Source organism: Salmo salar, chromosome ssa22 (genome assembly GCF_905237065.1).
Source record: "Salmo salar chromosome ssa22, Ssal_v3.1, whole genome shotgun sequence".
Lineage (NCBI taxonomy): Eukaryota > Metazoa > Chordata > Actinopteri > Salmoniformes > Salmonidae > Salmo > Salmo salar.
In genome coordinates, this window is record NC_059463.1 from 20,750,546 (window position 1) to 20,765,566 (window position 15,021).

Here is a 15,021-nt window from a genome sequence, read left to right on the forward strand (position 1 = left end):
AGCAGCATCTGGTCTCCCATCAAGGGACCAACCTTGCTTAGCTTCAAAAGCAAGCCAGCAGTGGGATGCAGGGTGGTATGCTGCTGGCTGTAAAATTCAACTGAAATTAAAACTTCTACATTTCTATTCTCCGTAAGGAGCTTTGTGTTCATGTTGTATTCCTCAGTAATAAAGCCTCATACCAGTGATGTCCAGAGCAGTGGCTCTCAAACCTGTCCTCGGGGACTCCCAGACATTTCACAGTTTTGTTGTAGCCCTGAGCTAGCTCACCTGATTCAAGTAGTCAAGGGCTTGATGATTAGTTGTCAAGTTGAATCAGGTGTGCTAGCTCTGGAATAGTTAAATACATGAACGGCTGGGGCTCCATGAGGAGAGTTTTGAGAAACACTGGTCCAGAGGGGAGTTTTACATTATCATTTGACTGCCAGCAGAACCTGCAATGGAAACAGGATCATATTCAGTTACCAGCCATCTGCTGTGTGGAACAACAACACTGCCTGCAACACAAAACACCTCTTTATGTATGTGTATGTACTGTGCGTGTGTATGTGTGTGTGTGTGTGTGTTTGAAAAACGCCTACTGTAACGCTACATCTTTATACACCTACACCTAAAACAGAGAGCTGGCTTCTGAATAGAATGGAAAACACAAACATACTTTCTTAAGCAATCTGGTACAAGCTACAGTACAACTCAAAAACCCAGCCTCAAAGTAAAATAAACACACAGATTATACGAGTGACTCATATACCCTGATGAAGGCTTTGATTCACATATCTATTAATATCTGAAGTTAGTTGGACAAAGTGTGAAGAGTGTTTGAGGCAAGGACTTTGTGTTCGTGACCAGAGTGAGACAGAAAGCGAGGGATCTGTATCGTTAATTTTAGGTAATAGGCCCTGCAGTCATGTTGAGGCTGGGGTCCGGGCCCTGCTTAATGGCAATTAGATGTTCCTTTTACAACATTCGCCCAATGCCTGTCAACATTCTGTCACTTTGGAGATCCTCTGAGTGACACCGCCTAAGAGCCTTTTCAAGTTTCAAGTTTTAATGCCACATGCACAGGTACAGTGAAATGCCTTTCTTGCAAACTCAAACTCAAAATCCAACAAAACAATAATCAATAATAATGTATTACTACAAATAAATTGGAAATATGAAATACACAATAAAGCAAGCATACTATATACAGGAAAAATGTAAAAAGTCAGTTCCAATACCATATTTACATGTGCAGGGATACTGGAGTGACGGAGGCAGTCATGTACAGGGGTAAAGGGAACTAGGTGACATGATATAAGATAAACAGAGTAGCAGCAGCTTGCATGTGAGTGGGTGTGTGGGTGTGTAGAGTCAGTAGAAATGTCTGCATATTATGTGTGAGTGAGCAATTGATGGAGAGAGTGTTTGTGTGTGTGTTGGAGTGACAGTGTGTGTGAGTGTGTAGGGCCCTGTGAGTGTGCATAGAGACAGTGTAAAGATTGAAATAAAAGGTCAGTAAGATACAAGGTTAACTCAGTCCGTGTAGCAATTTTGTTAGCTATTTATGAGTCGTATTGCTTGGGGATAAAAGCTGTTCAAAAGCCTGTTGGTTTCAGACTTGATGCGCCTGTGCCTCTTGCCGTGCGAAAGCAGAGAAAATAGACTACGGCTTGGGTGGTTGGAATCTTTGGTTGGACTCTTTTCCGGGCATTCTTTTAACACTGCCTGATATAGAGGTCCTGGATGGCAGGGAGCTCAGCCCCAGTGATGTACCGGGCTGTCCGCACAACCCTCTGTAGCGCCATGCGATCGAGGGCAGTGCTATTGTCATACCAATCAGTGATGCACCCAGTCAATATGGTCTCAATGGTACAGCTGTAGAACCTTTTGAGAATTTGAGACACCATGCCAAACTTTTTAAACCTCCTGAGGGGGAAGAGGCACTGCCGCCCCTTCTTCACGACTGTGCGTGTGTTTGGACCATTTTAAGTCTTTAGTGATTTGGACACTGAGGAACTTGAAGCTGTCTACCTGCTCCACTGCTGCCCTGTTGATGTGGATAGGGACCTGCTCGCCCATGATCAGTTCCTTGGTCTAACTGACGATGAGGAAGAGGTTGTTGCTCCAGCACCACACTGTCAGGTCACCTCCTCCCTGTAGGCTGACTCATCATCACCGGTGACCAGACCTACCACTGTCGTGTCGTCAGCAAACTTGATAATGGTATTGGAGTTGTGCGTGGACACACAGTTGTGGGTGAACAGGGAGTACCGGAGGGAACAAAGCACACACCCCTGTGGGGCCCCTGTGTTAAGGGTCAGCGTGGCGGGAGTGATTCTGCCTACCCTCACCACATGGGGTCGGCCCGTCAGGAAGTCCAGGATTCAGTTGCAGAGGGAGGTGTTCAGACCCAGAGTCCTAAGCTTGGTGACGAGCTTGGAGGGGACAATGGTGTTGGACGCTGAGCTGTAGTCAATGAACAGCATTCTCACGTAAGTAGTCCTCTTATCTAGGAGGGTGAGGGCAGTATTAAAGGCGACTGAGATTGCGTCGTCTATGGATCTGTTGGGCAGTATGTAAATTGGAGTGGGTCTAGGGTAGCGGAGTTAATGTGTGCCATAACAAGCCTTTCAAAGCACTTCATGATTACAGAAGTGCTCCAGGGCGGTATTCATTGTGGAATGAAGCCTTAGAGTTCTTAGAAACAGGGAGGATTGTGGTCATTTTAAAATGAAGGGATTACAGACTGGGAAAAGGAGAGGTTGAAAATTACTTTGAATATACCTGCCAGTTGTTCTGTGCATGCTATGAGAACGCGCACTGGAATACTGTCGGGGCCCGGGCCTTGCGAGTGTTGACCTGATTAAAGACCCATCTCACGTCGGCCTCGGAGAGCGTGATCACCCAATCCTCTGGGTCGGTGACAGCCCTCACACCCGGCTCGATGTTGTTGTTGTCAAAGCATGCATAAAATGCATTGATTTCATCTTGTAGAGAGGCATCGTTGATCAGATCACGGTTGGGTCTTCCTTTGTAACCCGTAATGGACTGTAGCCCCTGCCTCATGCGGTGGGCGTCGGAGCCTGTGTTATATGATTCCACCTTATTTCTTCATTGTCCTTTTGCTCGTTTGTTGACTATGGGCCTTCTTGTATTTATTCCTGTCTTTAGCCATAGCATCAGGGTTGTCTACGATAGCTCTGTGTGTGGTAGCACTGTTCTTTAGTTGAGCGCCAACCTCGCTGTTAATCCAGTGCTTTTGATTGGGGAAGCAGCAAACCCTCACCGTGGGTGCAACATCACCGATGCATTTTCTAATGAAGCAGGTGTTGGAGGTGGATAGCTCGTCAATGTTACCGGCGGAGTCTCTAAACATATTCCAATCAGCGCTAGCAAAGCAGTCCTGTAGCATAACCTCTGATTCTGGTGACCATTTCTCAACGGCGCGAATCGTGGGTACTTCCTGTTTCAGCTTCAGCTTGTAAACAGGAAGCAAGAGTACGGAGTCATGATCTGATTTGCGGATGGGGGAGGGTCTTGTATACTTGCTTGTGGGTAGAATAGCAGTAGTCTAGAATTGTATCGCCCCTAGTGGCATTGGGCGACGTGTTGATGGAAGTTGGGCATCACGTGTCTTAGTGACGCAGAATTAAACCAGAAAGGCATCCTCTGGGTGTAGGTTTTCCAGCTTGTTTATAGCCTTGTACAGTTCGTGAAGCATCAGCTTGTTATTTTTCTTGTCCTGAGGTGGAATGTACACAGCAGTCACGATAAAATCTGAAAACTCCCTTGGGTGGTAGAAGGGTCGGCATTTGACCATCAGGTATTCCAAAAAGGGTGAACAGTGGGTCGACACTTCCACCACACTGGAATTAGCACACCAGTTGGAGTTGATAAAGAGGAAAACCCCTCCCCCCTTCAATTTCCCCGACTCCACTGTCCTGTCTGCCCGGTGAATGGAGAATCCATCGAGTTGGATACCCATGGGGAGTATCTTGTCCGAAAGCCATGTTTCTGAAAAGCAAAGAATATTGCAGTTCGAGAGTCTCGTTGGTAGCAAATCCACGATCATTAGTCATCCATCTTATAATCAAGTGACTGTACATTAGCCAGTAGAATGGAGGGAAGAGGTGGCTGGTTTTCCCTTCGCCTTAATCTCACCAGGATCCCCCTCCCTTGCCTCTGTAACACCGCCGCTTCCTCTGTAACGCCGCCGCTTCCTCATTTAGTTGGAGTTACATAGGAGCTTGCAAAACGGCAACCATCCAGTACAGCACCAGTACGAGCACCAAAGGCCCTCAAACAAAGGCACAGGGGAAAGAGGAGAAGAGGAAAAATAGACAGCAAGAGAGAGGGGAAGGACCAGAAAGAAGAGAAAGAGCCGGAAAATGGAGCAGAGAAAGAGGGAGATAGGGATGCATATAGAGAGAGTTTGGAGAAATGTATCAGGAGTTTATCTAACTCCACTAATGAGGTATAGCATTATTATTTTTAATAAAACAGTATGTTAGTCATTGTCCTTCTATAAAATTGCTTCTGCAGTCATGACTCCACTGAACCTTGTGGTGAAAAGTAGATACAACCCATCATGTCAATGGAAGCTTTGCTCAAAACCTATTCTAAACAGTGTCCTTCATTATACTTTTGACATAAAATCACTTCCAAGCACTTACCTGATAACAGTCGACATAGACATTCACTCTCCTTTGAGATTATATCAGAATCCTGAGCTGAATACTGTTAAAAGGCATTTCTTGTGCCTTTTTATAGGATCTATTGAAAAGGTGATCTCCTCAGTATCTAGAGATTCAGGGTCCAGCTCTGGTAACATCCCTACTGTGCAAATAAACAAAAACATATACAACAAATAAAAAGGGGATATGTTGGACTAAGTACATTAAGCAAGTTTTTGGATGCAAAAAAACGAAGTTCGCTGAAGGACAACGAACACAACCTTTGCATATCAAAGCAGATTTAATTCTGCAAACTCCATTGAGATCACTAACATTTCTGTGTCTCTGCAGAGTACGTCTCCGTGTGCCACCTAGAAAGTGTTCTGGAGCGTCAGGCTTGGCTGGGTTCCATTAGATTTCCCCCGCGGGTCATCCATCGGCCCCAGGACGGGCGAGAGAGCGCCCAGCCCCGAGGTGATTAACGGAAGAAAGATGGCTGCGGTCCCAGCGTAAATCCAGAGGGATTTCAGGTGGAACACAGGCGCTTGTCTACCGATGAGGAATGGTACTGAGCCTGGCCCAATCCTGCCTGGAAATCTCTCCTCTCACTACTCACTCCATTCTGACTCCATCCCTTTTCAAGAACAAAGGAAGAGAAGGAGAGTGTGTAGGGCGAGCGGGAGAAATAAAGAAGAAAGAAAGAGAGTGTGAGGGAGAGAAAGAAAAGAAAGAAAGGAGCGAGTGAGTGAGACACAGGGGAAAGAAAGAAAATGGAGAGACCGAGCAAACGAGAGTGAAAGAGAGAACGGAAGAGAGAGAAGGGAAGAAAGAGAGAGAGAGAGAGCGAAAGAGAAGGAGAGCTGGGTGATCGAGAGGGAGAGAAGGAAGGAGAGCACGAGAGGAAACCTGCAAACCCCCAGGGTAATATTAGTGAGGCCCATCTGTTGAACATCTGGACTGAGGAGCCAAACACTTCCAGCACCCTGATCAGGAAATCAGAGAGGACAGAGAGTCTCTCTGTGACCATGATGGAGGACATAGATGAAGCGATAGATAAATATTACTACCGAGCACATGAGCCATACAGGTGACTTTGAGCAAATATATGATTAGAGTAAACACATTACATTACATTTTGAGAGGAAATGTTATGTCCTTGAGATGTTCTGAGAGGTCATAACATGCAATAATATGGGACACAAGAAACAAGTAATTCAGTAATATCAGAAAACAAGAGACTTGGAAGAGACCAGTAAGAAGAGTGACACCCCAAAATACAGCATCCACCACCCAGTGAGTCCAGAACACAGGGGTTCAAGAGACAAGATGACAGAAGCAGTAGCATCAGCAGCTCAGAACACCCATCTTCATCTCCATGTCCATCCATCTGGAGTGAACTGTCATCAGGCCACTCAGAGAAGCAATCTCTTCATTGTCAAGTTAAGAAGAAATAAAAAATAAAATCTACCTCAAGATGGGGGGGAAGTACTGATACCTCTTACCTCTACCATATGAAATGTAATTTATCACATAATTGCACAGCAACAAATGCAAAGATCTCTCTATTTCTCTCTGATATGAAAGTCAACTGTGAAAGCACAGGAATGCTGATGATACTGGCAGATTACGCCAGGTGCTGATGGTGGAGGTGAATGACCACACAGAAACGCTGCCGCGCAGGCTTGGGCGGTATACCGTATATTCCGTATACCGGGGGATTTTGAAATATCGACGTTATACAACACTGCTTATAAGTGAACTAAGTTGTGCCAAATCAATTATTTTCAGCTCAGGTCTCCAGCAATGCATTTGGTTAGCTAACTTGCTAGCTAAGTGACTAGCTTGCAAGAGCAAGCTTCTTGGACAATCAATCCCCTTCTGGATCAAGATCACTGCTGCCTAAATCATTTTTGTGTATCATTTTTTTAAACAAAAAAACGAAACAAAAATATTTTAACGTTTGGAAAGAAATAGCGCACTTTGTGTGCACTGCCGGTAATACGGTATATGGTATGTATGGTATATAGTTCAGGAATGGTATGAAGGTATGAAAATCTGGATACCGCCCAAACCTACTGCTGTGTCAGAGGAAAAGACCACCGTATTCAAACGGCCTGATAATTATAGGAATGGAATGGGAAGTTTCTATTAAAAAAACTAACATTTATTACCCAAAGGTGGCAAGTCACAGGAATCAATATGGCTCCCATTAAACACTGCCTCTCCACGTGCTGCTCTAAGAAAAAAGTAGCCTCTTTCTCTCTCTTCCTTCATCTCTCCTCTTCTGCATTTGCTCTGAAGCTCTTTTTCTCTCATTCCCAGGCGTGATCTTTAAGAAAGGACTTTAACAAGCAGAACACTCTCAAATCCCACCTCTGAGGGGAATTCCAGCTAATGAATTTTATGAGATTATTAATGAAAGACATGAGGCGCATTAATCTCTTTAGGAGATGCATACTTTAAAGCAGGGGTGGGCAAACATTTTGGCTCAAGGGACACATCAGGATTTCAAAAATCAGCAGTGGGCTGCACAGATTCTTTGGGGAATGATTTGTTGGTCAAAAGATATTTGCGGGCCAGAAAAAGGGCAGTTATTTGAAAACGTATAGGTCCATTATACACGATATATACAACAGTATGTGGACACGCCTTCAAATTAGTGGAGTTGGCTCTTTCAGTTACACCCATTGCTGATAAAGAGTATAAAATTGCGCACACAGTCATGCAATCTCCATAGACAAACATTGGCAGTAGATTGAAAGTCACTGAGCTCTTCAGTAAGGCCAACGTGGCACCTTCATAGGATGCCACATTTCCAACAAGTCAGTTCGTCTAATTTCTGCCCTGCTAGAGCTGCCCCGGTCAACTCTAAGTGCTGTTATTGTGAAGTAAAAATGTCTTGGACAAAAACGTCTCAGCCGCAAAATGGTAGGCCACACTGGCTCACAGAATGGGACCACCGAGTGCTGAAACGCGTAGTGCGTAAAAATCATATGTCCTCGGTTGCAACACTCACTAGAGTTTCAAACTGCCTCTGGAAGCGGCGTTAGCACAATAACTGTTTGTCGGGAGCTTCATGAAATGGGTTTCCATGGCCAAGCAGCCGCACACAAGCCTAAGATCATCATGCGCTATGCCAAGCGTCGGCTGGAGTGGTGTAAAGCTCGCCGCCATTGGACTCTGGAGCAGTGTAAAAGCGTTCTCTGGAGTAATGACTCACGCTTCACCATCTGTCAGTCCGACAGACGAATCTGGGATTGGCGGATGCCAGGAGAACGCTACCTGTCCGAATGCATAGTGCCCATTGTAATGTTTGGTGGAGGAGGAATAATAGTCTGGGCTGTTTTCAATGGTTCGGGCTACGCCCCTTAGTTCCAGTGAAGGAACATTTTAACGCTTCAGCATACAATGACATTCTAGACGATTCTGTGCTTCCAACTTTGCGACAACAGTTTGGGGAAGGCCCTTTACTGTTTCATGCCCCTCTGCACAAAGTGAGGTCCATACAGAAATGGTTTGTCGAGATGGGTGTAGAAGAACTTGATTGGCCTGCAGAGAGACCTGACCTCAACCCCATCGAACAACTTTGGGATGCATTGGAACGCCGACTGCGAGCAAGGCCTAATCACCCAACATCCGTGCCCGACCTCACTAATGCTTTTGTGGCTGAATGGAAGCAAGTCTCCACAGCAATGTTCCAACATCTAGTGGAAAGCCTTCCCAGAAGAGTGGAGGCTGTTATAGCAGCAAAGGGTGGACCAACTCCATATTAATGCCCATGATTTTGGAATGAGATGTTCCATGAGCAGGTGTCCACATACCTTTGGTCATGTAATGTAATTTTTACATACTTTCTATATAGTTTTAGACATTCAAGTGTGGCCAGAAATAATACCCTCCATGCTTTAAAAGCTGAAGTGGTCTCTGTGAAACGGTCCTCTCATTCTTTGATTGACAGGGAGAGATGTGGTGATGTTTCACAATGCACCCCAGAGACCCATCCAGCAGTGTTTCTGTTGATGTGAGACGTTCTGTACATTCAGTATTCATAATGGCTAGTTGGGGCTGTTTGTGCTACTGTGATTTGTGAAGGATCAATCTATCTGACTTTCACTATAGCTGTGACAAATGACTGTGGTGTGACATTGACCATCACACTTTTTCACTGCAGATTCAGCATTGGGTGACTGGCAGTGATCTGCATGCATTACTTTAGTACACAAACAAAAATGGTCAGAGCGAGAGATACAGAGAGAGAGAGAGCGCGAGAGAGAGGGAGAGCACGAGAGAGCGAAAGAGAGAGATGGGCAGCGGAAGAAGGCATTGAAGTTTAAACAGCCTCCCCAGAAGTAAGACAAATTGGGCAGTGCAGCCAACTCCATAGCCCTTGTCCCCATCTCTCAGGGGAGGAAGCCAACATCTCCCAAGCATTAAAGTGGAAAAACCAATGCCACTGTGAGAATTTAATGAGGAGGGCTCATACTGCTCTCTACTCTCAGGCCTGCCGCTGACTCTGTGACACAACACTTCATGGCATGTGGTGATTTTCTCTCTTTTTTATTTTCTATATCTTTTTCTTTTTTTTTTACTTTGCCAGGGAAATGGGAGTGGATATCAAGGCTGTAACCTGCCAAGACCTCTCAGTCACCCTAGTGCAACACTAATGCATTTGGACACTGGAAAGGGCATGCCACATCCCTGTGACTATTATTCTCTAGGAGTAGGCAGACATTACACAGTTTATCAACCTCTCTAAAATGCAACACCTATGAGAAACAAGTGGGGCAATGAAAGGAAACAATTATCCTGGTTCGGTCCACTGACAAATAGCAGTAGGAGTGAAGCATTATAAAAAAGAACATTATTATTTCAGTTCACCACTAGCCTCTATTCTATTCTACTGTATTCTGTTCTGGCAAAAGTGTTGTCTGTTTTAACTTCATTACAGCCTTGCCCCTCCAACACATAGTTGTTAATGGAGAAAGGCTAAAGTTAAGTTGCTAAAGCTTTCCCAAAAGAGTCTAGCCTCACTCAGTGCAGAAAATGGCATCGCAGCAGATTTGTGTTTGCGTTGTAAATATTTGATGGAGGTACAAATCATGAGTGATTGGACGATTGGAGTGAGAGCCTTGACTTTGTTTTGGAACTGCCAGTGCAAGGGAGTAAAAAGGTCCAGAATCGATGAAGGGGGTGAAAATAAGAATTTATTTAAAGAGAGGCAGGAAGACATGCAGGCTAGGAGGCGAGGGGTCCGGCAAAAGTGGGAACGGTGATGGATGAAGTTTATCACTCTCTCACCAAGGGTCTGATTGATTGGCCGAACAAACACTGTGAATTAATGACAGTGATAATCCGAAGTAAGCACATTGGGAAACTGACTGAGCTTCGTATAAACAATTTCAGACTTTTTCACATCATACAACTAAAAATAAGTCTAATGGTCCAGTTCAAATGTGCCATGAGTCACACTGTACGGTAATGAAACGAAAGGTATGTATTTAGTCATTAGCATCCCAGACAGAAGGTCATCATTCAAAATGATATCCTTAAGTATCCTCAGCAGTTTGCATCTTGATGCTGACATTGAGGCTAATGCTGAATCTTAATTATTAATTGTTTATTGCATTAATGTATCCAATTGCTAATACCACACATCATTGAGCACTCAACCCACACACATAACCACACAGACCGTTGTGTGTGTGTCCTTGCTGAGTCTATACTTAGCATTCCCTGGTTGCTAGAGCAGCGGTAACAGAGGATCACTTGACAACCTCACAGGAAAAAATGCATTTAACTTCATCGGCACTGGCTTGAGCTCCTTAATTTGTTATTTTATGTCTCCTCCATGGCTACAGAAACATGCTAATTGTGATTGCAGAGTAAGGTAGAGACAGAGAGAGGGAGAACAAGGCTGAGCCTGAAAACTCAGAAGTGAGATAGTAAACAGAGGAGTAAAACAGTGTTATATTATAAGGTTGTATAAGTCTACTACTACTCACATGTGAAACCCATTATAATTAGAAATGTGATATTTGCCCACCTCAGAGGTGATAAAGAGGTGCTGTACGAGTGAATACGAGTGATAAAATGTCTCGACACCAAGAAAAATTCTGGACTTTACACTGTGGCTTATAATCGCAAATCATTATTCATACAAATAATTTAGAAAACTATGAGAAAAAGGTTGCAGTCTTTCTAACTACATTTTTAAATAATCACTGTATGTCTAATAAATCACTGTGTTTATTTCATGAAAATAACTCAAAATATACATATATATTAATAATTAATTTCCCGTAGCCTCCTTTTTCCATTACAATGTTCAGTCTGACCGCGTGGGCGTTTTGATACAAATGTAAATATATTTCAACAATGGATTTGTCAAAACAAGCATTGTGATTGGTTGAGACACATTCTAAGCCATACTAAAAAAATCTGTTAAGCACGGCTAGTCTAGGACGAATTTTTGGGGGTTTTCTGTTCCATATAAAAAATCCTTGCGCATCCACTGTCCCATCAGCCCAGCCAGCCAATTCATTACTTTGATCTCCAGTGTAAAAAGCATCTAGACATTATTTCCTCTTGCTTCCAGCCTAACATTTGGTTTGCAACAACGGGGGTTTCTACCAACGTTGCTGTCTGTCTCTCGACATTTGCAACAGTGCTTCAATATTGAAATTCGATCTCCACTGTCCTATTGAGAACAAACGGAACATTTAGAGTGAACAACTGGGTCGCGTCCATAGATATAGAACAAAAAGACTTCACGACTGGGTCGCGTCTCTGGCAACCTAACCGATAGAATGAACGGCCGGCTTGGCTAGCAACCATAGTGTGGGGACTAGGCCTATATTTTTGTTGAGGGATAAAATAGTAGCCAATGAATACATTTATCAAAATCAAGTTTTTTATTTATTCGGTAATCCATTGTAGAAAAGCAATTGTACACTTGAAGTTGTGCAAAACTACCTTTTTAGCACGACTGTGCTGATTTACGGTACTCGGCTCTGCCTTGTACCTATGACCGCAGCACAGCTAAAAAAAGTAGTTTCTCACAGCCTCTCGTGTACAATTGCTTTATTACATACACAGCCCTGATTGGCAGATAGGATCGTCTTGACTGTAGAGCCTACCACGCTTACCCCTTCAAGGAGGATAGGAGGATATATATAAAAAAAAGATGACTGGTCAGAATAATCAGATCAGATTGTGATGTCATGCTGTGGGCCAAAAGGTCCATCCACCTGAACAGTCTGAAATTCCAGCCGTTTTATTTCAGAAAGCTCTTACACTAAAAGGGTATTATCATAATTTTCAGTGTTATTTCGACCTCACAGTGTAGAAATATCTTCTTTTTTTAAGGAATATCATGTTTTTGACTGCACTGCCCCTTTAAAACGCTCAATGTCGAACTACCCTGGATCACAAAAAAAGTGAAGATGAAGTGAAGAGGAACGGAGTGAAAGGAGAATTTCACTGTTCAAAGAGGCTAAGAAATCAATATGAGATATTTGAAGACAAATCAAATATGTTGCAATGGATTGTCTGCACTCAATAGAGGACTTACAGCTAAATGGCTTGATAGAGAACATAAGAGCTGTAACGTGTGTGGGTTTCTGTCAAAGCAATTGTAGAGACTGAAAATCTATCACTAGGCAAACATCATACAACTAACAAAGCTCCAATCAAGCTATTCCATTCCATTTGTTTGTGATGAAACCCCACTTTTCATCTATCTAACAAAAACAAATAGATAACCAGACTTCACCTCCTCACCCGACAGCCTGTCAGTCCTGGGAGTTTTAACACTGACCAATCCACAGAACTGACATCCTCCCTGGCACCACTCCACTCCCCAGGCTCCAGGGACAGGCAGCCTGGCAGGCAGCGTTACCGGCACAGAGGGGGTGAGAGTTTAACCCTCTCTCTGTCTCACCACCTCCCCCCTCTCTCCCTCTCACAGCAGGCATCACATGGTGAGCTGGGCTGTCCATTACATTTAGAGGCCTGCATGCACCCCAGGTCTGATAAGAGCAGTGGCAGGGTTTCGGGGAATGGGAGGAGGACTGTATGGCCTGTCAGTACTACATCCTCTGATCTCTAAACAGTTCCTGTTACACCCTCTGGTCTCCCGTCTTCACCCCATCCCTGTTCAACCTGGGGGGGTGTCTGTGACAGTACTGCTAGGAGAGAGGTAACTCTCTGCTGGTTGCTGTCACCTCTACTGCAGCCCGACATCCAAAAGGACATTGGAAATGCTACGACTTGCCTTTTCTCAACCTCTAATATGCCTCTCTGGGAAACAGGGCAAGCGTACTTGAATTGAAGATAAGTATGTGCAGCAAGGTCTAAATCATTACTTGACATGTGCGCAATTAACTCTTGCTATTATCTTGCATTGCCCTTTGTCACCTTCATCACCCATTGTGAGGAAAATATTTTGACCGTTGTTACTAATCCATGTATTAGAATACATGGGATACAGTACAATACAATTATATGAAAGCATTACAGGCAGTATATTCCAGGCACTTCAAATTAAACATAAGCAAGATGTGCGATTGAAAAAGTATCTACTTCAATGCATGTTGTGGGATAATGGACACCCTGCATCTAACAGCGTGCGATGTGCTTCTCACAGAGAGAGAGGGAGGGCTGGGCAGGAAACACATTAACTGAACCGGAGCACACTGGAAGCAATCAGAACGAGCTCACAAAAAGAGAGGGAGAACAGAAAAAGCAGAGAAAGAGAGAGAGAGATTGTTTCAAAGCAGCAAAGGGCAGACCGGTGAATAATTCCAGAACCTTGAAGGAAATGATGGGAAACTCCCACCCCTTCCCATTGAAAATAATCCAGTGAAGACTTGATTAAAACAATGAGCTGGAACAATAGAAAAGGCCACACCCGAAGCCCACTGTTGAATGAAGCAGCTTTTATTTTCAGCAGTCCATTAAGCCCAAGAGCTATGGCAGGAAAAAGGGAAGGCAGCCCGGAATCTTCCCAGCATGGACCGCGTTTCCCAGCAGCTCACTGGGCTTCGGAATTTATGAGGCGAAAAACTGATGAGAGACAGATTAAACAACGGGAATGCCTAACTCAGCAGAAATGCTGATGATAACTCTAAACACAGATTTTCAATTATGTATTATTCAAATTATCATTATTATGAGTATTGTGAAAATATGAATTAGTAGTAATATTAGCATTGATAATTGCCCTAATGTTGTATATAAACAGCATGAGTACCAGAAAGCTAATTCTGATAACTCCAATAAACACAACACATTGCAGTGTGCTGTCATATAATTCAGCATCTCTCTCCACAACCCACACTTTCCTCAAGAACCCTGTACAAAATCACTAAGCAACTGCAACATGACAGCGTCCCACGCAGTTAACTGTCTGCTTTCCTCCATATCTTTTAATCAATCTATTAGGAGCTTGGCGACGATGACAGGCCCAGAGACTGATAAAGTGACCTGGCGGACATTTGAGCTGCTCTGGTTTGTGCGTGAGGCAGATAATAGCCAGTGCTGGAAGAGATGATGATGATGATGATAATGTTGCTACTGAGGCCAAGAGTATATCCAATCTTCCCTAAATGTCAAAATGTACTATTGTACGCTGTAACTCTGAATTTAAGGCACAGCCTGCTCAGCTAGGATAATAAACACATTATTTCATTCTATCAGGCTCAAACAATTTCACTCTCCTCAGATGACAATGAAGGGAAGGTAAATAAATAAAAAGGAGAGGAAAATGAAAAGATGTGCTGGCTAAGGAGCTTCTCATAAGATTAGAACGACTGTTCTGTTTTGCTTGTTCTGTCAACAACATACATTCATTTCACAGACATGGGGCCTGATCGAAGGCCAAACAGATCTCTTTCCCTCTCTCCCCGTCTTTCCTCCTAGTCGCTCTGGTCTGAATGGTGGAGAGGTGAATGACAAGGCAATGTGTTCTGTTTTTCATTACCAGCCTGGCTGTGACTGGACTCATAGTACCCTCACATCCAGACTGGAGGTGGGAGCTGGTGTTCTGTGGCAGGAGACACCCCGCAGTGATATTCAGCACCTTTTATATCCCAAAAATATGCTTTTGGCGTCCCCAATACGCAGTAAGAAAACGGACTATTACGGGAGACTGAAGAGTGCAGCAGCCTCTTTCACAGAAACATGACAAGAATAATGAAGTTGCCATTTTGTCCGTCTGTCTACAATGTTCAGCTGTATTGATGGAAGACCTGACACTGAAGGAGACTGTTGTAAACAGTTAAAGCACTTTTAATGAGCAGGGGGTAAAGATCACAGTTTGTAAAAAATAAAAAATAATAATATTACAGTCCTATAAACTACTTAATAA

General features: G+C 43.8%; 1 protein-coding gene across 1 annotated transcript in view; it reads right to left on the reverse strand.

Annotated features, from left to right (window-relative positions):
• LOC106583020 (receptor-type tyrosine-protein phosphatase gamma) overlaps positions 1-15,021 on the reverse strand; it is a 286,004-nt gene that overhangs the window by 268,342 nt on the left and 2,641 nt on the right. The gene's annotated exons all lie outside the window — the stretch shown is intronic.